Source organism: Canis lupus, chromosome 3, assembly GCF_011100685.1.
Source record: "Canis lupus familiaris isolate Mischka breed German Shepherd chromosome 3, alternate assembly UU_Cfam_GSD_1.0, whole genome shotgun sequence".
Taxonomy (NCBI): Eukaryota; Metazoa; Chordata; class Mammalia; order Carnivora; family Canidae; genus Canis; species Canis lupus.
In genome coordinates, this window is record NC_049224.1 from 34,712,592 (window position 1) to 34,725,534 (window position 12,943).

At 36.4% G+C, this 12,943-nt stretch overlaps 1 long non-coding RNA gene across 1 annotated transcript in view; it reads right to left on the minus strand.

The window, feature by feature from the left end:
• Positions 1-566: 566 nt before the first annotated feature.
• The window catches only part of LOC102156517, a 37,498-nt gene continuing 25,121 nt past the window's right edge, over positions 567-12,943 (minus strand). The window contains exons 2-4 of the long non-coding RNA XR_005356330.1: positions 2,665-2,758; positions 1,655-1,708; positions 567-1,556 (exon numbers count right to left, since the gene is read on the minus strand). This is a non-coding gene — a long non-coding RNA (uncharacterized LOC102156517). The remainder of the gene's footprint in view (positions 1,557-1,654; positions 1,709-2,664; positions 2,759-12,943) is intronic.

Sequence of the window (12,943 nt, forward strand, 5' to 3'; positions counted from 1 at the left end):
TCTGCCTCTCTCTCTGTGAGTAAATAAATAAATCATGAGTAAATAAATAAAATCTTTAAAAAAATAAATCCCTTTCTATTCCCTCATGTTTATGAAGAAATTGCATTGTCTTACTAGGTAGGTTTCCAACACACAGGGTCCAGAATGAGGGAAGAATAAAACAATGAAGGTACCCACACATTGTTATGTTACAGTAGCCACAGGATGAGTTGCACAGCTACAGGAGTATTTATGAAACATTCAGGTATCAGGTATTTTACTTCAAAGGAGAGAAAGATATTTGTCACTCTCGGTTCTCCCCTGGGAATTTGTTATATACATTTCACAGCTGTAATGTGACAGTTATATTTGCTCCAGTTACAAGAGGCATAAATGATACAGCAAATGCTGGATATTTCCAGTAGGCACTGCAAAGTCCAGAGCGCTTGTGTTCCCCTGGAACTATGATCACTATATGGTTTCTTCTTCTTCTTCTTCTTCTTCTTCTTCTTCTTCTTCTTCTTCTTCTTCTTCTTCTTCTTCTTCTTCTTCTTTCTTCTTCTTCTTCCCTGATGCTTAGGAAATTCTCCTGAAAATATATTTTGCTCATAAAAAAATGCAACACTCCTAACTATGTAATGTAATATTGTGGAGAATGCAATTCTCATGTAAACACTTTCTCTGAAACATTGTGTTTTCATAGCATAAGAAATATCTCACACAATTCTTCTTTGTACTTGTGCACTTCTGTGTGGGTGTTGCTCACTGGAGGAAAACAATCTTGGGTCTCCCAGGGCATTGAATGTCTCTAACTGGCATTGTCTGCTCTTCCCTCTACATGCAGCATATGGGAAAGGCATAACAAATGTTTATTGAAACAAGTCTACATATTGGGGGGAAGTGTTCTTTTCTTTTGACAATTTTTTTTGAAGCTAAGAATTATCTTACGGTTTAATAATATCCCTCTGTAAGCAGCATTTGTTATAAATCACCCTTCGCCTTGTCTGACCACAGACCAAGCCTCAAGGGAGACTTCAGGGGTAACAGAAGGTTGACTGTAAAAGTCAGTGGAGCCCACTTAGTCCATGGGGTAGTCAATGGAATCATTGGGAATGATGTATTCATTCTGTGAAATGAGAACTAGGTATCATTTTCTAGATTAAAGAAAAAATTATTACATTCCAGTGTAAAGGGGTGTAATACTTTGGTATTTATTTCTGCTTTTCTCATTAAAAATAGTAGAAACAACAAAAACCTGTTAGCTCAAGAGTAGCTGGGGAATGGTCTCTCTCCTGGAACCAGGCACATCCTCCTCATTATCTGTTTCTGTGGTTGTTTCTGTAAGTCCCACAATGCTTGTTCTTTTCCAGAATGCTCTTCAAACTGCAGGCAGCCAATGCATTGATACTTGAGCTGGTTTCTCCATCTACAGGACCTGGTGATGTACACATTTCCTGGCCCTTTTTGGATGCCTTCTGGAGAGGCTAAGACACAAGCTCTAGTTTGGGCCTGCATGGCTTTGATACATCATGGATTTCAGTGTATCAACAGCTTGTCTAGTCAAAAGGTCAGTACCCCTGAAAGAGACAAGTGCCCATGGGATATCATATTAGTAGGGCACACATTTTTTATGAACACAAAGCTCCCCCCAAAATATAATGAAAAATCAACTCACTCGTCCCTTGTCAGTGGTCCATCTCTCCAAGCTCTCCTGAGTCACAGAGGATCCCTGCACACAGTATAGAGAAAGAAATTTTCTGGAAAAGCAATACTTCTCTCTCTCTTAGGGTCAAAGGAAGCTCTTGGGCAAAGACCCAGGCACGTTCAGTATATAAGCTCTATGTAAAAGTATACAAATGGCTGTGTGTAACTCAAAGGTACTGGGTAGTTGAGAAAGAGATCTCCTGAGTGTGGTATGCACTAGCTGGTGTTTTTTTCCTTCACTCTGACTCTCTCCTTACATGTAGATTACTAGTAAATGACAGCATCTTAATCTAAAATTTTGAGTGTTTGATCCTATTTTGAGAGATTTGGGCAAGGAATAAAGTCCTAAAATGGTAAATTTAAGGACAACACAAAAAGTACTGGTTTCACAATAAAGGACACCATTTTATTGCTGAGAACCTTGTGAACCCAAGTCCTCTACTTCCTGCATGATGCTGCTAGAGATTCTGGCTCTGAATTAGTCTAATATATACAGACCCTCAACCAAACTCATGAGAATGTGCTGGCAGCTAGATATAAACAAAGTAATCCAAACCAGATTGTATGAGCACTAACTCTAACCCTGAACCAACAGGGTGGAATCCACAAAGTTCCCACAGATCCTTATGGTGAACCACTACAGATGCAGAAACCCATTTGTTTTATGTGATGGTAAAGAGTTAATCAAGCAAGCTATTTACCTCCTTTGTCAGCCCAGCAATACCTCCTCACCTGTAGCCATTTCTTAATTACACCTTGGAGTCTTTCTTGCATTGCTATTCTCTAACACTCTTCTGCTTGTCTTTTCAGTTTTTATATGTTTACATTCTTTGAGGAAAGAAGTTAACACTGAACACTCTTCTATAATTCCTACTATATTTAATGCAGTGCATTTGAATGTTTATTACTGTTTCTTCAATCTATGAAGAGAGTTGAAACATGCACACAATCAAATAGTCCACATCTCTATGGAGGGCTCACCGTGTGACTCGATGTGAAGCCATTGAAGTACAGAAGACACAGTCCATGGTTTCATGCTGTGTCACTGAATATCCTCCTCTGGTCCTACCTGATTCTGAGAAAGACATTTAAAATCATATTTTAACTTTGGAACTGCTTTTGAAAAAAAAAAAAAGAAACAAGATCTTTACTTCTAACCTAATGGATTTGACTAAAATAACTTTATGAACAAAGGAATATACTTGATGCTTATACAGTGAATTAAAATGTTTTGTTGATTTGTTTTTGATTCAATTTTCCCCTTTTATCCATATTCAGATTCATTAACTCTGCTACTGAAGGCAATACTACAGGCCATTTGTCAAGACTGGAATGCTGGAAGTCTTGGAAGCCTTTCCAAGTTAATCAGCCCTGGGTTTTTGGTGATTTTTGCAGTCCTGACTCAACTACCATCATTAGAACTAAACAAGCCCAAAGCTTAAGAAAGGTATCTATCTTCTTGGAATAAATAGCACCTTCTCAACCCTCAAAATGATTAAGCTCTCTTGTTCTGTAACTCTTTCCTAGAAAAGCTCCCCCAGCATCAAACATTTCTTTTGTTCCTAACAACATCAGTCAACCTTCTCAACACATGAATAATCAGTGTCACTGACACCCCCATCTAAATATATAGATGTGATAACCAGCCTTAACTTTTTTCACTGGTGTACCCTTGAAGAAATATGAGGGTACTAGGGAAGGAATAGTTTTGACACTGCATGGATATGAAAAGTAGGTCATATTTATATATTTTTTACTAGGTACCATGAGAAAAAAACTTTCTTTTCATACATTCTCTCTTTTTCACTGTAATGATTTAGACCTTTGGCAAGGGAGAGAGAAAGGTCAGGAATGGAGACAGAGGGACCAGACAATGAAGAACACTGTGATCAGCCTCAGAACTCCAGCTGGCCAAAGTCTCTGATGGTTGCTGCCTCTACCTCTCCAGGTCTGCAAGCCAACAAACATAGAGACACTATCCTAGCCCTCGATTTTGGTGTGACAGCATTGCTAGAATAACCTCTGCCTTCAAGAGAATAGTTGGATGCAGTTCTTGGTAAGTGACTAGAGGTTTCAAATAAAAATGAACATATAATTCTGCATTTTCTGTGATTCTTAATTTGTACAAAATTTTTCATGAAGAAATTGGCTAATACTTAAATAAAAAAGTTGTATTGGCAAATGGACTAGAAATTGTGTGGATTAGATGCAGTTGAAGAAGCTGAAGATACTCAAACATAGAGGATACTAGGAGACTGCCCATATGTATTTTTATTTTTTATTTTTTATTTTTTTGCCCATATGTATTTTTAAAGGCCACTTGGAAAAATTATACATGAATAGATATATAAACCTAAGTTTTCAACACTCAAAACTTTACAAACTTTTAATATATTCATATTCATATATATTAACTCATTTAATCCTTTGAACCACCCTGTGAGGTTCAATGGTTATCACCTCATTTTACAGAAAAGAAAACTGAAATATAGTCACTTAGCCAGTTACCCAGACAACAGCTGCTGAAAATAAACTAAGATATAGAGTTTAACACACACACAAAAAAACCCACCTCTTCTAATCGAAAATCTATAACTTTTCACTGTACCACATTGAGAAAGGAAATTGTATTAATTTTGTATTATGCCAGAAGACATGAAAATTTGAGGAGGAGGGGAAATAAGATTTCCAAAGGAAAGAGCCATCCAACAATGGGAAGGGTTGCCTGTGTGGAAATGAGTCCATCCCCTCCACTAAAATTCACCCACCCCTTCCCGTAAATAATCACAAGCCTTGGGGGACAGATTGGGAGGTGTGTTATCAATCACCATAAACCGAATGGTTTGAAACAATACAAATTTATTATCTTATAGGTCTGGAGGTCAGAAATCTGAAGTTGGTTTTCAATAGGCTAGAATCAAGATGTTGGCAGGACACTATTTTTGGAGACTCTAGGAGAGGAGCTGTCCCCTTACCTTTCCCAGCTTCCAAAGGCTGACCACATTTCATGCCTCTTGACTCCCTCTCCATCTTCAAAAGCAAAAGTGTGCTGCCTCTCAAACCCTACTGTCACCACATACACATATTTAACCATCCAGGAAAGGTTGTGTATTTTTGGCACCCTTGTAACTACCTTGGGGCATTCTGGATAATCCAGGATGATTTCTTCATCTCAAGGTTCTTAACTTAATCATACCTGCTAAATTCCTTTTGCCATGTAAGCTAAAATTTACAGGTTTCAGGCATTAAGACATCTACATCTTTGGATTGATATTATCCTGCCCTCCACAGAAGGGATTTTAAAACCTTGTTTTAAGTAAAGATAAAGTCTTTTTACTTTCTGAGATTCTTGGGGAAATCTCTGATTTATGCTTCCTGCCACTTGAATAATTATTTTATTGGGGTTAATCATGCTTCTGCATAACTTTTATTAAGTATATTATTCAGCTCAGGCTGCCATAACAAAATACCACAAACCGGGTGGCTTAAACAACAGAAATTTATTTTCTAACGGTTCTGGAGCCTAGAATCCAAGATCAAGGTGCAGACAGGTCTGATTTCTCTTAATCTTGCAAATGTCTTCTCACTGTGCCACAGGGTCTTTCCCCAGTGTACACATCCCTGCTGTCTTTATCCAATTTTCTTATTTTTATAAGGACACTGGTCATATTGGTTTACAGTCCACCCTAGTGGCCTCATTGTAACTTAATAAGCTCTTTAAAGGCCCTATCTCCAGATACAGTCACATTTTAGAGAATTTAGCGATTAGGACTTCAATGTATGAATTTTGGGGAACATAATTCAGCCCATCACACTAAGGTTTTAAGGTACAGAATACACAGGGCTTTTCACTCAAAAGCATATGCTTCAAGGCCTGACCTGAGTAAATACAAGGCAGATTCACTACCCATTCAATGCCAGAGCAAATCATGCTTTATGCTTCATCTCCTGTATCATCCCTGTCTCTGCAGAAACACAGATGTCTCCCTGAGAAGGACCTCTACTCCAAAGACCCCTACAGGATCAGAGGTCCCGGGATCTTTCTCCTCTCCCATCCAGGCTCTTACCTTCATGTGGGGACATGGAGATTTTGGAGGAGAACAGAGGGGAAATACCTCCCACTCCACCTGCTCCCTGGGTGGAAGATAGTTACCTTTTCCCCAATAAACTCCATAAACTTATCTATTCATTCTTTGTCCTATTTCTAGGTTCCTGTGGAGTCCTACTCTTCTCTTTCCTTTGTCCCATGTAGGAAGTCAAGGCTGAAATTAGTGAAATACAATGCAGTGATAACCTTGTCAATAGGTTACTCTTGGGAAAATAATTCCTCTTATATTTCTAGTTTCAGGGAATTATATGACTCAGTTTTAACTCTCTCTAAAAGTGGCATATGTTTACATAATTTGGATTTTAATGAGTGAATCTATTTGTCTCATGTGGCAAACTCTTATACTGATTCAGCTCCCAATGACCAGTATAATATCTATGATATTTACTTAAAATATAACTATCTGCACTCTCTTTAAATGTTATTTTATTCTTCAAAAAATTCTTCAATTCTTCAATTGGAAGCCATTGTTTAAGGCAGTAATTTATTTTAATTAATAATGGCAAAATGGTCTATTTACTCGTGGAATAGTCATTTATTCCCAAATGGCAGTGAAATATGACAATTGGCATATTGGCCTGGCCAGAGACCTGTCCAGCTCTGCCTCAATACGAGGTTGTGGTGTTAGAGGCCAGAAGCAGTTATGGTTGCCTACAAGGTTCTACCACCCAGAATTTATCTGGGCTCGATTGAGTCCTTTGGTCAGAATCTGCACTAATCACTATCTCTCTAAGCCTTCTCAAGAAATAATACACACACACACACACACACAAAGAAAGAAAGAAAGAAAAAAGAAATAATACACAAAAATTAAGTCTGAAAAAATCTGTTTATTATTAAGGCAATTACATATTTAAAACATGTCCTAAAACAATTTTGTGTAAGCACTGAAATATAGTATATTTTAGCCTGAAAAGGGAGGGAATATAAACTACTTTAAAAGAGATTATTGATTAATGGTGCTAGTCCATGATACCAGTACTTATTAGCATTTGAACAATCCTCAAAGCTCTGAAAACCCAAATCTGTGTTAAATTTGGCACCAAAACTCATCAGCCAGCATGACCTTATCCAAAATGATGGAAAGATACTGATAGATCTTATTTATTCCACTTTGGGATATTTCAATATTTCACTGAAGAGTATTAAAGTCTTTGATTCCATGGTGCTCTCAGATGCTGGTAAGGTGCAATATGCATGCTAATATTCACCAAATGACTTTTTAGGTCCCAAATTTTAAAATTCCTAAACATATCTGGCCATAGTACTTCTGTGTAAGGTACTCTGGACATATAACTAATAAGAATACTTTAAGACTTACTTGCAAGTACATTTAAGTGCTATCTACATGGTACCAAAAGAAGTACTCAATATAGTAAGTCAATAAATAAATAAATAAAACTCAATGAATCAATAAAAAAGTAAAAGTAGTTCTGAGTGGTTTTCAGACATGAGCACTGCCTAACTACACTTTTTTTTTTTTTCCATTTTCAAACAGTTGGGTAAAACAGCTTTAATATGCACCATGGAAAATTCTCCTTGTTCAGTTGAAGGAAATGCATATATCTATTTAATATGTGTTGAGTGTATCATCCCCTGTATGGCTCTGTGCTAGGTACTGCTGGAAAAACAAAACTACTTGTTTTACTAGAAAAAATTATTACCTCCTGTGAAAATTTTTATATAAATCTTAAAGCTATAATTCTTCCACGTCTCTGAATTAATTCAGGTGGGTTTTTTGCCTCAGAGTCCCCTTATTGTTAAACATATTAATGAAGTTCATTAAGGTTTTAATAATTTTGCTAATGTTATTAGTGTTACTGTTAAGCTTATCTTTTATTCTTTTTCCTGAAGCTTGTGTTATAGTTATGTAAAAGCTTCAAAAACTTTTTTAGAAGTTTAAATTAGGAATTTATCTTGAACTTGAAACTTATTTCTTCAATGTTTATCTGAATTTCTTTGATCTAACATCAGACTGAATTTGTAAAAAGAAGCAGTAGGCTTCTCTTTACAAATATTGCTTCTGGTAGGATCAAAGTTCAGTGAAAATAGTTTTCTCAAGGGATTTAGAAAGGATTTCTTCCAGGCTAGGTTGCAAAACCATGTGAAATCAAAAGGAGGAGAAACATGTTATTTGAGCTATTCAGAAACTCCTAGTAGAATGCATTCTGCTTAAACCCTAAGTCAAAGTTCTAGAAAGCAAAATCCATTAATTAACCCTTTTTCAAAATGTGGGTATATGTATTATTTATCAAGAATATTTATTTTAATTAAAAAAAATTTTGTCATTTCAAAAGCTGTTACTGCCAATATAAATTTAGAAAATAGAGATCAATAAAGTAAGACAGTGATGATATACTCTGCCACCCAGAAGTGGCTCTACCTACACTAGCAGATTTCTCTAGATCTTTTTCTTTGTACATGTTCTTCTACCATTATAGTTTTACCAAAATGAGATCATACCATAGATTATATTTTTAAACTAACAGTGTATGTCTTGTTATGTCAAAAGTTTTATTCTATGCAATATCAAATTTCCTCAGTTGTCTGAAAAATGTCCTTTACAGTTGCTTGGTCCAAATTAGGATTCAAATCCATGACTATGCACTGAATTCTGTGGTAATGATTCTTACATCCCTATTACTTTGGTACAGTACACCTCCTTTGCCTGTCTTTATTCATGACACCAATTTACAGAAAAAAATTCACAAGCTAGATATCCTGAGAAAAACATCCAGCCTGTGGGATTTGTCTGGTTATGTCCCTGCAGTCTTTCTCAGTTTAGTGCTCTAGCTCCTATAGTTTCTGCACATTGGCAGTTAGGTCTAAATACTTGATAAATTCAGGCAAAACATTATTGGCCAGCATTCATTCTGTGTGATATTGTATACTTTGTACTGCAGGACATCAGGGTGCAGGATATCTGGTTGACTAGTGGTCAGTGATAGGAAGTCAACAACTGAATGAAGGTGATGACAAGATGACCCTTCCTGTACAAGTGGGTTGACACTAGTCAATGGGAGATTATGCTAGCACTCTGTGAAAACCCAGTTCCCCATAAACAATACATGGTGCCATAATGATGATTTTTCTAATTCTATGACTTCTCTCATTCCTATCATTATTAATTGCTTTCTCATATAACAAAGAATTTTCTTCATCACCCAGGCTTATTTTTTACTTCATCTGTAGTTCCTACTAAAAAAGCAAAATGACACCAATTTTCAAAGCAATAGTATGAGTTTTAAAGATTTGTTCTGGCACTCTCTTTTCTGAGTTGCATGAACCTATGTAGTCATTGCTTAAATTTATTTCCATCTACTATAATAAAACATTTGGATCCATTTTATGTGATCTCATTAGTCTTTAAATGCTTTCTTGTTCTGTGGCACTAGATCCCTTATTCACCTTGTTCTTCCTGTGTTCCTTTTACCACCATTTCTCCATTGAGCCAATGATTTATCAATGACTGAAGGAGGTTAAAGTTAGATTCCTTAGAGCTTAGAAGATGGCAATTTTAATGCTAAATCAATAGAAAGTTCAAAGCCATTTCTGTCAATTTCTATTGATTAAAGAGACCTCAAGTTTAAAAGGTTAAACTACTATTATAATAAAAAGTACATCACTCAACGTAACTGTTTCATACTTACACATTGAAAATTCAGGACAAAGATTAATCAAATGAATTTTTAGGATTTTTTTTTTTTTTTAGAATTACAAAAATTTGTCTTAGGAAATTTTAGACATGCAGCCAGATCTGATTTAAGCTTAGATTCAGACTTCCTTTCACTGGGAAATTGAATCGAGACTCCCTGAATCTAAGTGTTTAAGGCCATCTGTTACTAGCAACATTCCTATAATATTTCAGTTGATTGAATGGGAGTCAACTGCGTGATGGTACAACCAGCTGGACATGGGACATATAAGAAGAGGAAAGGTATTCTCTGCAAGAAGGAATTGGTCATTAGGAGTGAATTAGATGAATAGTTTATTTTGTCCCAGAAGCTCCCAAATCCTGGCAGCAGATCCCATGCAATATTTGGGACATACTTATACTAAAAATTGTGCTGTTTATATGAACTTAAAATTTAATTAGGTGTCCTGTAATTGATCTAGTAACCCTACACATAAAGCAAAGTTTTGCATGGTTGGAGGGAGTCATATCTTCTATTGCTGCCCCATATCTTACCTGAACATAAGTTTCCTCCTTGCTGGAATCTTAGCCTCACCTGCTACTAGGCTACTCCTAGGTCTCAGGTTGCATCAGGGTCTTATGATATTGGTCTCTATGCCTTACTTTTCCTTCCCACCCTAGGTGATCATCCAGTTTCTGCTGGTTATAGCCCTTCCCACAATCCCATGCACCCTTCTAATGTCCAGACATACAGTTTTGTAGCTCAGATGACCTTTATATATGAAAAGAATCCTAATCTGTCATTGTAAAGGCTTTACTTTATGTTATGTTTATTACAGGGATGGTAACAAATTGTGTTTCATGAGCCTATTCTGCTTTGTTAAAAGTAACTCATTGTTGATTACATTGTAAGGGTTTTTAAGAAGCAGTTGGTTAGATTGTCTCTTTTCAAAGTTAACTGGGTGACATGGGTGTTGGCATTTGTCCTAATAACATTTTGAATGAATTATCCTGATCCTGGAAACATGTAACAATGTTACATATATTACAAGGTATACATGTCACTCAGGGAGGTTATCTAGCATTGTTTTGCTTTATTTTGTTTTCAGTATTGCTGCCTTGTCCCTACTTCCAGAAAATCTGATTAATTTGATCTTGGGTTTGACCCCAACAATTGTATATTTTAAAGTTTTCCTGGTCATTCTAATGTGCATCACAATTAAGAATAACCTAAAATGAGACAGAAATTGATCAAAGTACCATAGTTAATACTTACTATATGTTACTATTGGTCCACTAAAAGTAGAATGAAACCAATTATGAAGGGGTAGGTTTTTGGATAATACCACTCTAAGAAAGAAGAGGATTCTAGATAGCTGGCAGAGCAATCAAAGCACTACTAATGAAAGAATGTATGGCATGTTTTGGAAATGAAAGGTAGATTGATAGGACCAGAGGTACCCCTAGAAGAGGCATATGTATTTAAGCATGAGATTCTTATCTGCTTATAAGTCTTCTTCAAACAGTTTATGGAATCAGCATTGAAGTATTAAATACTACTGAATGTACCCAGAATATATAATGTTCATTAGTCTTTAAAAGTTAATTAAATGCCCAGATTCTCTGTGAACTAAAATCAAGAATGATACTAGAGAAGACCTGGATTAGAGTATTGACAAATATTCAGGAGCCAGTACCAATAGAAGGATGAGGAAAAGAACACTGGTTTGCATGTGAGGTTGTTTCCAACTGGATATTATGCTTAAATTGGATGGCACATTCCAGCTTCTGGATAATGCAGCTTGATAATGGAGTTGCTTCCATGCAGGTGTTCTTGTGTGTGCATATAGACACAATACATCTTCTCAATCTCACCCACACTTCCTAAAATATTCTTTCCACTGTTCACCCTAGCCTTTTCTTACCTTCACCTGTGGAAGAATTCAGTCTTTCTCTCTGAATATTTTAGAGGAACCCACATCATAAATTATTGTAATAATTTTCTCATGTTTAATAAAAAGTGAAAAACTAATCTTTCTGAAAATTTCTCCCCAGAGAGAAATGACTTAAAGTGAATACAGATCTTTCCTCCCTATTTGTATCATCACAATCATCATCATCCTTAAAAGACTTTCAGTAAACAAGGAAGATCTGATTACTGTTGTTTTCTGGAAGGCCTTAATAAAGAGAAGCGTGACTTCAGCCTATACACATGTGGATTAGAAGACCATGAAGCCTCTCCTCATTCTTTCAATTATGTGACAATGATTCTGGGGGATAAATGATCACCATAGTGCTCTCTAGAGATGGGTTTGTGGAAGTGGATGGGAACAGTGAGTGTGGTTAAATTGCTAACTTCACAGAGAACAAGGTGCCAGAGATGTAGCCACTCAGCTTGCCTCCTTCCATACAGGCTCACTTCCAAAAACTTGGTGCTGCACGTCTTTTTTCTTTTCTTTCTTTTTTTTAAAGATTTATTTCTTTGAGAGAGAGAGAGAACAAGTAGGTGAGGGGCAGAGAGAAAGGAAGAGACTCTCAAGCAGACTCCTCACTGACTACGGAGCTCCACATGGGGCTCAGTCTCACAACCCGGGAATCATGACCTGAGCCAAAATCAAAATTCAGACATTCAACTGATGAGCCACCCAGGGTCCCTGGTGCTGCACATCTTGTACCAGATGCTTAGCCATCCTCATAAAGTGTAGACCCCATGCTCACTTAGGCACCAAAACAAACATTTTGGTTTTAGTAACACCTTGAGGAGGAAATTTAACTGTGCTTCATCCTAGAAAGGTAAGTGGGGGCTTTCTCCCTATATATTTCCCCTTGTTATATTTTTAAGAATATATAATCCTGAATCATCCATAAGAGCAGGAATGGATCTGTGTCATTTATGACTATAGTAGCCTCAATGCCAGTACCATACCTGTCCCAAAGCAAGAGTTCAATGAAAGTTTGCCAATAAATATATGAATGAAGGAAGGAAACTGAAAAGGAAAACTGACTTTTTAAAAAGATTTTATTTATTCATTTGAGACAGAGAGATACCAAGAGAGAACATGAGCAGAGTGAGGGGTTAAGGGAGAGAGAGAAGCAGACTCCCCACTGAGCAGGGAGCCTGAAGTGGGGCTCCATCCCAGGACCCCAGGATCATGACCTAAGCTGAAATCAGACAATTATTTGAGCCACCTAGGTGCATTTCTTTTCTTTACAGGAAAAGAAAATGTAATGTATTACCTAATGTAAAACTTCATGAAAGCAATGATTTAAATGTGAATTCTGAATGGAAAATAAACTGGCTAATAAACCACATTTTTTTTTCACAAAAGCTTAGGAAGACTCTGTTCTAAGAAAAAGAATTTACCCATCTCATAGATGCAAAGATTGATAAAACATGTAGTATGAAAAGAGAAAAATAAAAACATCTTAGGTGAATATACTAGTTTATCAGAAAAAAAAACCAATTTAAATCTATCTAGTGAAAGGTAAATACCCCTTACATAATCTATGACCATAAC